Source organism: Mirounga angustirostris, unplaced genomic scaffold, assembly GCF_029215605.1.
Source record: "Mirounga angustirostris isolate CCGP_5_RB_7025 unplaced genomic scaffold, mMirAng1.0.hap1 SCAF_10, whole genome shotgun sequence".
Lineage (NCBI taxonomy): Eukaryota > Metazoa > Chordata > Mammalia > Carnivora > Phocidae > Mirounga > Mirounga angustirostris.
This window is the reverse complement of record NW_026991718.1, coordinates 28,155,201-28,167,511: the sequence shown is the minus strand read 5'-3', so window position 1 is coordinate 28,167,511 and position 12,311 is coordinate 28,155,201.

Genomic DNA, 12,311 nt, shown 5'->3' with positions numbered 1-12,311 from the left:
GATTTTTCTATTTATTATTGAATCATGTTTGATCAGCTGTATTCCCTGCGGGATTTTATCTACTTCATTCTATGGCAGGGTTTGTTAACCTCAGCACCATTAACATTTTGGCCTGGATAATTATTTGTTGTGGAGGACTGTCCTGTACATATAGGACATTTAGTGGCATCCCTAACCTCTATCTGCCAGATGCCATTAATACCATTAACACCAGGCGCCTGGGTGGCTCAGTTGGTTAAGCGACTGCCTTCGGCTCAGGTCATGATCTTGGAGTCCCGGGATCGAGTCCCGCGTCAGGCTCCCTGTTCGGCAGGGAGTCTGCTTCTCCCTCTGACCCTCCTCCCTCTCATGCTCTCTGTCTCTCATTCTCTCTCTCTCAAATAAATAAATAAAAAAAAATCTTTAAAAAAAAATACCATTAACACCTTCCCCATGTGACAACTAAATATGTTTCCAGACATTATCAAATGTCCTCAGGGGCAATATTGCCCCTCCTTCAGAACCAGTTGTCAAATTTGTAAAATTTCCAGCATAAAGATCATGATATTTCCTATTCATTATTTTGCTTTGCTTTATTAATGATTTGTAGTAATATCCCTCTTTTCAGCTCTAAAATTGGTAACTTGAAATTTTTTTCTCTCACTTTTATTTTTTTATTAGTCTTGTGTTTCATGCACAAAGTGAGAACCTTACAATGGTGCATTTATTTTTTCTGCATTCTTTTTGCTATTGTTGTCATATAAATCTTACAATGTAATGTTATAATCTTTATGTTAAAAATCTGCTTTTTAAAGAAATTAAGAAAATAAAATATATTTTTTTGCATTTATTAAAATATTTGTAATTTCTGATTCTCCTCTATCTGAGTTTCTTTGGTACCATTTCCTTTCAGTCTGAATATCTTCCTTCATAAAGCACTTTTTTTTTTTAACTGGCCTATTGTCTATATGTTAGATTTTATTTGTCTGACCATGTCTGTATTTTAAATTTCTTTTCCTTTTCCTTTTTCATTTTCTTTCTTTCTTTCTTTTTTTTTTTGGCTAAATAGAGAATTATTGATTATTTTTTTCTTTCATCACTTTCAATATGTCATTCCATTGTCTAAGAGTCCATTGTTTCATTAAGCCAGGCATCATTCACTCTTTTCTTGCCTTTTGTATAAAGTATTGGTTTTTTTCCAGCTGTGTTTACAATTTCCCTTTCATCTTCAGTTTTCAGCTGTTCGAATATGAGGTGCCTATTTGTGGTTTTCTTTGTATTTATCCTGCTTGGGTTTGCAGAGCTTTCTGTATTTCTATATAGTTTTTCACCCAATATGTGAAGGTTTCAACTATTATTTCCTCAATTATTTCTTCTGCTGCATTTTCTTTCTTTTCTCCTCTGGACCACAAATCACATGTATGTTAGAATGCAGGTATCTGAAATTTTTATTCCAAACTTATTTCTCTCTGTCTTTTGCATTAGATATTGTCTATCATCAGTCTTTGACAATTCTGCTGAGCAGTAATTCTGTTCTCTCCAATCTCTTGTTTATGCTCATCTTTAGGATTTAAAAATTTTACATTGCACACTTAACACTAGAATTTCCATGGGGATTCTTTGAATTGTTTCCATTTCTCTGCTGATAGTCTTCCCTGATTAACTCATTATGATCATTTTTATTTTGTCTTTGAATATATTTATAATAGCTGCTTTATCTGTTCATTTCAAAATCTGGGTCATCTTAGTGTCTCTTTTTACAGGTACTTTTGTTCTTGTCACATGTTTCTTTTCTGTTTTGTACATATTCTAAATTTACTTCATCTTGGGCGGGATGACATGCTCTAGAGATCCTTTACTATGTTTCTTTAAACAGTGTTGATGTTCAACAGTTAGTATGCTGGCTTGTCACCTTGAACTTGTAGAGGCTTGATTTTTATACCTTGTTAGGGCTGGTCTATTTAATTATGTGGCATACTCTTTACTCCTGTAGCATGGCCCTTCTAATGTTTCACTGCAAAGCATGAGATGTTTACCGAGGCAATCAAACTTGGTAGCATTCAAACTGCAATGTCTGTCTTTTCTGAGATTGGTGACAGTTAAAACTTCTGCTCAGCTTTTTAAACTTTCCAGCTGGTATGTTACACCAGATTTTTTGGAATCTTCCCTTCACATGCACAATTCATGGGACTGCCAAAAATTGGCAGGGAGTTTATAAGTAGTTTTATGAACCCTCCCTGTTGTGGCTCACTCCTTGGTGAGATTTCCCTCCTTACTTTCTAGCTTCCTGGGCAACCTGAAATTCTGTCTTCTGCTGTCAGAAGCCAATAAGACTGATGTTTTCTGCTTGAGTGTTTGATATGCTGCATCATGTGAACAGAAGTATTTCCTTGGGGGAAAGCTATACAAGTAAATATTTCTTCCACTGAGTTTCTTTCAAAGGACAAAATCCCTCTAGGTTGTACTTGCTTTTTTTCATTCTCCAGTACCTTCAAATAGTTTGTGTGTGTGTGTGTGCGCGCGCATGTGTGTGTTTACTTTTGTATATTTTGTCTAGAGTTCATAATGATCTTCATGGTAGGATACATCTTATACAAGCTACCCTACAATTATCAGAACTGAAGCTTCTCTTTTTATTTTTTTCCTTGAATATTTTTTTATTTAAATTCAATTAGCCAATCTATAGTACATCATGAGTTTCAGATGTAGTGTTCAATAATTTAAAGCTTCTCTTTTTAAATAAAAAGAATGAAAATAATTTTTATCAAATATTAGCCAGACTCTCTATTTCTTTTCCTTAATGTAAATTCTTAGAATTAGAATTATAGGCTTTGGATGCTTACTGCAAAACTTAAACATATTGACATGCTATATTATATTCATAGATTTTCCAATATTAATGTGTTACATTTCTTTCAGAAAACCTATGTAACTGATTATTTTTTCATTTTGATATTATTGATTTTTATTTTTTGTATCTACATTGAAATAGGAATACGGGCACCTGGGTGGCTCAGTTGGTTAAGCGACTGCCTTCAGCTCAGGTCATGATCCCAGGGTCCTGGGATCGAGTCCCACATCGGGCTCCCGGCTCAGCGGGGAGCCTGCTTCTCCCTCTCCCACTCCCCCTGCTTGTGTCCCCTCTCTCGCTGTGTCTCTCTCTGTCAAATAAATAAATAAAATCTTAAAAAAAAAAAAAAGAAATAGGAATGCTTATTTTGTGTTTTTATTTTATTTTTTTATTAAATTCAATTAGCCAATATATAATACATCAGTACTTTCAGGTGTAGAGTTCAGTAATTCATCAGTTCCATATAACACCCAATGCTCATCACATCACATGCCCTCCGTAATGCCTGTCACCCAGTTACACCATTCCCCCTACCCACCTCCCCTCCAGCAATCCTCAGTTTCTTTCCCATAGTTAAGAGTCTCTCATGGTTTCTCTCTCTGATTTCTTCTCATTCTGTTTTCCCTCCCTTCCCCTATGATCCTCTTCACTATTTCTTACATTCCTCATATGAGTGAGACCATATGATAATTGTCTTTCTCTGATTGACTTAATTCGCTCAGCATAATACCCTCCAGTTCCATCTACATCGATGTAAATGGTAAGATTTCATCCTTTCTGATAGCTGAGTAATATTCCGTTGTACATATAGATATACATCTTCTTTATCCATTCATCTGTCGATGGATATCTGGGCTCTTTCCATAGTTTGGCTATTGTGAACATCGCTGCTATGAACACTAGGGTGCTGGTGCTCCTTCAGATCACTACATTTGTATCTTTGGGATAAATACCTAGTAGTGCAATTGCTGGGTCGAAGAGTATCTCTATTTTTAACTTCTTGAGAAAACTCCATAATGTTTTCCAGAGTGGCTGCACCAGTTTGCATTCTCACCAACAGTGTAGGAGGGTTCCCCTTTCTCTGCATCCTTGCCAACATCTGTAGTTTCCTGACTTTTTCTCATTTTTCTCTTAATTAAAGGAGTTCCAAAAATATTTGAGGATTTATGGTAATTCAAATCATTTCAATGGGAGCAATATACTCTATATTTTCCAATAGGCTTACGTTTTCATTTTCTATGCAGTTCCATTGGCCTTGATATTGGTAGAAATTCTAGCCATATCCTGTCTTTAGGTAGAGGATCACAAATATTTTGGTATAGTTTGAATTTAATGAAATTCAGATATTAAGTGGATGGTTCAATGATTTTGGACAAATGTATGCATTCTGTTACATTCCTGAGTATGCCACCATAATCGAATTCTAGAATATCTTCATCTCCCCAGAAAGTTCCTTTGTGGCCTTTATAATTAGTTCCTCCCACCCAATTCTCACCCTCCACAATGATGTGATTTCCATCACTAATGATTAGAGGTGATCAGGAATAATCATCTTTATGTTTTTTTTTGTGGTTACTTTATTAGGCCAATTTCCCTGTAGAGGTGTTTTTTTTTTTTTTTTTTTTTTTAAGATTTATTTATTTGAGAGAGGGAGAGAGCATATGGGGAAGGGCAGAGGGAGAAGGAGAGAGAAACTTTCAACAGACTCCTCGCTGAGCTTGGAGCCCAGCCCCGGAGGCTTGATCTCAGGACCCGGATATCACCGCCTGAGCCAAAACCAAGAGTCAGACACTTAACCAGCTGTGCCACCCAGGGGCCCCCACGTGGCATTTCAAATTTAGGCTAACATTCACTGAATCAAAGTTTTAATATTCAAATAATCATCTCAAATAATGATTTCAAATTGTTTATTGATTTTCTTTCTTTTAAATTTGAAGTCAGTGATTATTATTCTCCAACCAGAGATATAGTTTAAATTTTAACTAAATCTCCTGGGAAGTGCCCTAGGGAGAGTATGAGAGAGAGATTAACAAATCACTGTGAATCTGGGTTCTACATTCCTTAGCTATGTAATTGAGTTAATTATTTAACTTTTTCAAAACTGTATTTGCTAACATTAATAAGTGTGATAATATTGCTAAATTTAAAGGCTAACTATGAAAAGTAAATATTATATTTAAGTCCCTGGCATGATGTTTGGCACAATTAGGCACCATATAAATGTTACTGATTTCCAATAGCCTCAGCGAAAACTGCACATTCTCAAATAATTTAGCCACACTGTAACTAACTTCAGTGAATGAATTTCAGTGGGACAGTTGGTGTTCACATGGTTACAAGATAGTAGTAAAGGCATATTATTTGAATATATTACTTCCTTTTAAAAAATAAAAGCTAAAAAAATATACCTGCATAATATTTAAACAAAACATAGGTAGCAAAGTACCCCACAAACCCAACAGGTGGAGACATATATTTATGGCAGTAACTCACATGTAAGATCATCAGTTCAGTTTAGTCCCTACAGTATCCCAGGGAAGAGTTTGGGGTGAGGAATACGTCCATCGACAGATGAATGGATAAAGAAGATGTGGTATATATATACAATGGAATATCATGCAGCCATCAAAAGGAATGAGATCTTGCCATTTGCAACGACGTGGATGGAACTGGAGGGTATTATGTTGAGCGAAATAAGTCAAACAGAGAAAGACATGTATCATATGACCTCACTGATATGAGGAATTCTTAATCGCAGGAAACAAACTGAGGGTTGCTGGAGTGGGGGGTGGGGTGGGAGGGATGGGGTGACTGGGTGATAGACACTGGGGAGGGTATGTGCTCTGGTAAGTGCTGTGAATTGTGCAAGATTGTTGAATCTCAGATCTGTACCTCTGAAACAAATAATGCAATATATGTTAAGAAAAAAAAAAAGAAGGTAGCAGGAGGGGAAGAATGAAGGGGGGGAAATCGGAGGGGTAGACAAACCATGAGAGACGATGGACTCTGAAAAACAAACTGAGGGTTCTAGAGGGGAGGGGGTGGGAGGATGGGTTAGCCTGGTGATGGGTATTGAGGAGGGCACATTCTGCATGGAGCACTGGGTGTTATGCACAAACAATGAATCATGGAACACTACATCTAAAACTAATGATGTAATGTATGGGGATTAACATAAGAATAAAAAAATTTAAAAAACTGCACATAAATGATGTGAAGTGAAAAAAAATCAGTACAAGTTGTGTCAATAATGATACTGAGTTGTGAAGTTATGTATACATTGAAAAGTATTAAATGAAATATACCAAAACAAACAAACAAACAAACAAGGAAATTCTTTGGGATGTTAGAATCATTCTTTATCCTCCCTGACTTGATGGTCAAAAGAATCTATGCACATGTACAAATTTATGTAACAGTCACCCAAAATGGTGAATTTTGCTGCTTGTAAAATTTAAAAAGTAAAAATAAATAAATAGAAACAAGTTAACCACCTATCTAAGTACAATAGGTATAGCAAAGCAATTACTAATGCTGTTGGGAATCACTGTTTTCAGCATAAGAGAAAATAGATACAAATGTAAAATCATCCAAGTTAAATAAAATCTCAGAATTATTCATTTTGATCAGGAAATAGCCATATGAACTCCTGATTTTTTTTCTAAAAACATACACATATTCTATTTTACTGCCTACATGCTATGAAAATTCATTAATAAGAACATGTTGTAATTGTAATATCCACATAGAATTGTGATGTATTGTAATATTGTAATATCCATATAGAATTTCCCACAAAAACAAATAAAGTTGCTTGGAGAAATAGCTATTTCAGGTCTATGACAGAGAAGGGGTAAAAGGAGCCCATTAAATCTGAACCGGAAAGCAAGGAATCTATCAAAATGTGGGATGGGATTGCAATGGCCTCACTGGCCAAAGATGGGACAATTTGCATATTAAAACCACGGTGCTAAATGATTGCAACTCAGATACATAAAACTTTGTGAGTTCATAATGATACTCAAAAATTAAAATTAAAATATGGAAAAACCTGTAGTTTTGGATTGTTACACCATAGTTCATTCTGACAGCTAGCACAGATATGGAAAGATAAACATTAATCCTCCTTTCTCTATGGACTCCCTCTCAGGGTAACCACATAGGTGATAAAGCGTGATGAAATTTTTCCTTGTAGAAGAGTTCCAGCTAATAAATGTCAAGAACAAAAGGGTCTGAGATTTTACCCTATTTGCAAGCTTAGAAGTTAGCCTGCCATAGTTTTGTGGATGCTGGCAGAAGACATGAAAGTCTTGGATAACAGCAAAAGGAAGGTTTGTTTATTACTCTTTATTACTCAAATGAACGGCAGTAGCCAGTTTCTTGCACTGGTTCCCCAAACGCCAGTTCCCACAGAGCAGTTTGATGAGGGTCAGGTGATGTCAGCACACACAGTGGATTATGTTAAAAGAGAGGAACCCTCAGCGTTAGGGTTTTTAAATCAGTGATCTTTTACAATGGACTGCAACAAACTTACTCGACTTTTGTTCCAGAGGAACTCATTATCTGTATTCTACTGGACAGAAAACAGACCTGCCCTTTGTTCCAGAGGGAGTTACCATCTCTGTCTTCTGAATCTGCTCCTTATACATATACCCTTCAAAAAATATTTTGGAGCAAAGTCCATCGGCACCACTGCTCTCAAGATGTGATGAGACACCCATGGAGCACTGTAGAGGAAATAGGAAATTAGGAAATCATCGTTTTGTAACTTCTAATGAAATAATGTATTTAGGCAGTGATTACTGGTAGATATTGATGCCCTTAAGGCAACAGTTAATGAGGACCTTCTAATGAATGGGTTAGACTGAAAATAACTAAGTTCACTGACTGAAGTTGAAATCAGTATAAATGAAATATCCAGACATCATGTACCTCCTGGTATGATGCAATAGGAAGAACAAAGCAACACCTATATTGTATTCGTCCAAAAATAATTGAACCTGAATATTAGCAAGCATCTTGCTCTAACTACCTGGTAGGAAGAAATAGGGAGAATAAGTGTGTATGTTTAAAAAACAACATGATGATATTATCATCAGAAAGTAGAAAATTTGATGGGCCAAATGTCTCTTTCATTCATGTATAGATGACATTTAAAAAAAAAAATTGTGGTGGGAAGTTTTTTTTTTTTTTTTAATTTAGGAGATTAGAGGAAATAAATGTAATATATTTACAGCAGAATGTTCTGATTTTTTTTTTTTTTTGAGCTAACCAGAAAAAACTTTTTTGAGGCAGTTATGGGAATTTGATCAAATCTGGGTATTAGATACTAAGAAATTATGATAAATTATGTTAGCACCAGTTATGGTTTTTAAGGCCCTTATTTTTTAAAAAGATATCCTGAAGTAATTTATGAATAATAAGATTACTGGATTTACTTTAAAATAGTTCATCAAAGAAAGAAAGCAAGCAAGGAAGGAAGGCAGAAAGAAAGGAAATGAGGGAGAGCAAGAAAGAGGAAGGGAGTAGAAGGACCAGATGGTAGATAACCAAAAATAGAGATGGAACAATATCAGCAAAATATTGATAATCGTATGGTGTGTATAGGAATGTTTAATATACTATTTTCTCGAATTCTGTTTTGTTTGAAAATTTACATTGAAAACATTTTCCATAAAAGCGATCAAACATTCTTGAAGCATGAATTAACCTATTATTATTTGCTTTATAATGCACAGAGTTGGGGTGCCTGGGTGGCTTAGTCATTAAGCTTCTGCCTTCGGCTCAGGTTGTGATCCCAGGGTTCTGGGATCGAGCCCCACATCAGGCTCCCTGCTCCGCGGAAAGCCTGCTTCTCCCTTTCCCACTCCTCCTGCTTGTGTTCCCTCTCTCACTGTGTCTCTCTCTGTCAAATAAATAAAATCTTAAAAAAAAAAACAAAATAATGTACAGAGTCACCAGAGGGGTTTGGGTAGACTGTCACAACCTTGAGAAATAAAGCTGTAAAATTATAGTGTAAGCTCTACACCCAAACTTTAGATGATTTTCAGTTTTTCCAACTATCAGCCTACTAACACAAATGTGAGAGACACAGAAGTGGAAAACAGATCAGATTTATAGAGATTTAACAGAACAACACAATGTATGATGATTAAATCGGGAAAAAGAAAAATGCACCAGAACTATTTTGTAAGAAGTGAAAACATGTTTAGGATCCATTCATTGCAAGGTGGTGCAAGTTTCAAAGACAGAGTTCTGCTTTGGCAATATACGATGTTATTTCCAGTATCTGTACAAATTTTATAAACTCCTCTATTCTACAAAATAAAGAAAAGTTTGACTTACTGTTCATAATAATCTATGTCAAACTCCTAGGAAAATTAAGGTGAACATGGTGTGCAAGCCTGGGTTTATCCATATTAGCAGCAAGATTGGCCAGTCACTGGGAAATCTAACTGAGAATTGGTAACCCTGGGGGGTGCAGAGAAGGCGTTATGTAAGGTTCTGAGGAGTCAGAGCAGAGCCCATGGAAGCTTGGAGAGCTGTGTTGTGTGATTTGCTCCCTGCTTAGTTCTCAGTGAAGCTCCTCTGAGGAAGCACTGTTGCCCGTTCTGAGCTTGAGGTGCCTCCTGTCTTTCTGCAGCAAACACAGTCTGATTGACAATCATTTGCTTCTTCCTCCACAGAAAGAATTGGACCAAACGCTATTTTTTTGTTTGTTTGTTTGTTTCTTTTTTTTTAATTAAAAAATTTTTTTTTATTCTTATGTTAATCCCCATACATTACATCATTAGTTTTAGATGAAGTGTTCCATGATTCATTGTTTGTGCATAACACCCAGTGCTCCATGCAGAATGTGCCCTCCTCAATACCCACCACCAGGCTAACCCATCCTCCCACCCCCCTCCCCTCTAGAACCCTCAGTTTGTTTTTCAGAGTCCATCGTCTCTCATGGTTTGTCTACCCCTCCGATTTCCCCCGCTTCATTCTTCCCCTCCCGCTACCTTCTTCTTCTTCTTTTTTTTTTTTCTTAACATATATTGCATTATTTGGACCAAACGCTATTTTGATTCTGGCCAGAAGATTTTTCAAGCCTAAAGAAATCACTTCAAGTCCTTGCTTCTATTTTCTGGCAGGATTTCTCTTCAGTTATTCTAAATATATGGATAGCTTCTCATTTCATTGCAGCGGCCTCTGCAGTCTCTAGATGGTCCATCTCCATGAGGCACAGTGTTTATACATAGCTTAATAAGGTGTGCTTCTCTCGTGTGCTAAATCTTAGCTTCGGAATGATTCAGTTGATTGAAGTGCCCAATCCATCACTGAAGATTTTACTTTTCTTAATAAGTTCTTATTTACGGCTTCTTCAGAATATGCTTTGTAGGATTTTAGAGTGCTCCACACTTAAATTATATATCACTTTGGTATTTAAATCAATGAATTTAAATTACTGCATAATGATTACTTTCAATTTGTCTTCACTTAAGGAATATGATATAATTAAACATGTTTGTTTGATCCGGTCTTGCAAATGAACCTATACATTTACATTAGGTGTCTATGAGATGAGTTAATTTTCTGGAGCTTTTTAAACCATTGGAAGAGGTTGTCAGTTCTCTGGCTAAGTCAGCAATCTCTCCTCCCTCTCTCTTCTTTCCTCTCCCTTCCCTCCCTTTCTCCCTTTTCCTGACCACTTTCTCCCTATCTCCACCCTCACCCTTCCCCCCACTTCTTTCACGGTATGCTTATAGTATGCCAGACACTATGCTAAATACTAGAAATAAGATATTGGATAACTTAGATGCTGACCTGATTTGCATTTCTAACCAGGAACCAATTAAACTTGCTTGCTCTCACTTCCTGTGCCCAAGGAACTTGAGAGGTGTTGTAGAAGTTGAAGGGAAAAGCAATTTTATAGAAAGGCTAGTATGTTCTAAACTATTGAAGTTGAGATGAATGAGAGTTATAGGCAATTAACCTGGAAGATTTCATATATGCTATTTTATCACTAGAAGTTCAACTGAGGACTTTTAACACATTGTCCATGCTTTAACATTCTCATGCTTCATTATACCTTCATGAGTATATGACATATTTATAAGGGCTATTTGATGTCCCAGTTTAATTCTATCATCTGTGTAGTATCTCCATTTGTTTCTATTGGTTGATTTTTCCCTTCATTATGGGTTGTATTTTCCTGCTTCTTTTAATGCCTGGTCATTTTTGATTGGATGCCAGACATTAGGATTTTATCTTTTTGGAATGCTGGATAATATTGTATTCTTTTAATTGTGAGCTTTCAACTGGGTTGCAATTAACTTAGTTGGGAGCACTTTAATCCATTTCAGGGTTGCTTTTAAGCTTTGCTATGTGGGACCATAACACTTGTAAGTCTAAGACTGATTTTGCTACACTGTTGAGATAAAAAAGACTTCTGAGTAGTCTCTCCAATGGCCTATGCATTATGAGGTTTTCCACTCTATGTCACGGGAACCCTAACTATTTTCAGCCCTTTGTGAACTCTAAGGACTGTGTCGCCTTGTCCTTTCTGGCAGTTCTTTCCCAGAATCAGATTTTTTTTTTTTTTACATGCACTGATTAGTCCTCAGCTGAGGACTCAGAGGAAACCTGGAAGTCTCCAGAGCTCTCTCTCTGCAGCACTTTCTTCTTTCATGTAGCACTCTCCTCTCTACCCAGCAGTCTCTGCTTTGTACTGTAGTCTTCAAGGTCTAGCCAACTTGGCTTCTGAATTCTCAACTGTATACTTCATCTGAGAGAGTCTGCTGGGCCCTATTTGGGCTCCCTCTTCCTATGCTATGGCCTGGAAACTGTCTTCAGGCGGTATGTGGGGGCAATCACCACATCATCTGGTTTGTTTCCCTATCTCAGGGATCACTGCTTTGTGCTAAAATTCTTAGGTGATATATATTTTATCCAAATGTTATAGTTGTTTCAGGAAAGAAGGTATATCAATCCTGTTACTCCATATTGACCAGAAGCCTATATATGTTATTCCAATCCTCAGAGTGAGGAGTTGTTACTATATGCATTTTTATAAACAAAAGAGCTGACCTCATATAGAATTAACAACCTACTCAAAAGTGCATATTTAATATAAGAAAAGTCAGTAGGCAAGCCTTGGTCTCTCATATGGAAATTCATATTTATTCCACCTTTGCATTTGACCACACATTCCTTGATCTTAAAAAATAGCTTTGATATGGTGGGATGCAAAGAAGCTGATTTCCAAGAATTCAGAAGTAGGTGGTGGAAACTGATGGTGGTAAATGTAGACATTTATTTTTCCAAAAAGTTTGGTAGTGAAGGAAGAAAGAGAAGACAACCTGAAAGAAAGGAGAGGAATGGAAACCTCAGAAAAGCGTTAACACTGAGGAACACTCGTGTGTCTTAGATATGTACTCTCAGTCTGAGTACTCACAGTAATAAAGAGAAACCAGCAATGACCCACCTACCTAGAGCT